Here is a 696-nt window from a genome sequence, read left to right as displayed (position 1 = left end):
TTCGCCTTTATTAAATTAGCGTATTCATACTTTATAGGGCTTTTTGGTCATTTTGTACATCGAGGCCCTTAGACTCCCCAAAAGTAATACGAAGGGAAATAAGGAATATCAATTGCCCTTTGCCCTGAGCACTGGAATATGAATCTTGTTAACTTATCGACACGTGTTACCTGCATAGGGAACGCTCACACGACGACGTTTCCCGAGTGTAAATCTCCCCTTTGGGAGTGCTCAGAGGCCCCTCTAGAGGAAAACACAACGGTTACGTGCATCTAAAATTTTCCAATAAACAATATTCCAATTTCATTCTCAACCCATATTGCTAATTAGGGTACAAAATAATCAAAACTCTTTTTAGATTTTTCGAATTCAATACAATCGGAACAAATTGAGTGCGATGAAATGAAGGAGCCATTGGAGAGAAACAAAGTAGTGATTTGTCATCTTTTAGCCCTTTTCCACGATCACTTCAATGGCTGTTACAATTGGTTTTGCTTTCGCCCTGGAAAATCTAAGTATTGTTATAATTTTTTTAACATTTTATAATTGATTATTTTTGGGTTTTTATTTTGAAATTTTATTTTAACTTGGATTTTAGTTTTTTTTACAATTACAAGCATAAGAGGTATTCACGAGCATATGCATAAGAAGAATTGAAGAAGCCTGCAGATGTGTTTGAGTTTGCTGAGTTGTTGA

The sequence above is a fragment of the Citrus clementina genome, unplaced genomic scaffold, assembly GCF_000493195.1.
Source record: "Citrus clementina cultivar Clemenules unplaced genomic scaffold, Citrus_clementina_v1.0 scaffold_3, whole genome shotgun sequence".
NCBI classification, from domain to species: domain Eukaryota; kingdom Viridiplantae; phylum Streptophyta; class Magnoliopsida; order Sapindales; family Rutaceae; genus Citrus; species Citrus x clementina.
Note: the sequence above shows the minus strand (reverse complement) of the source record.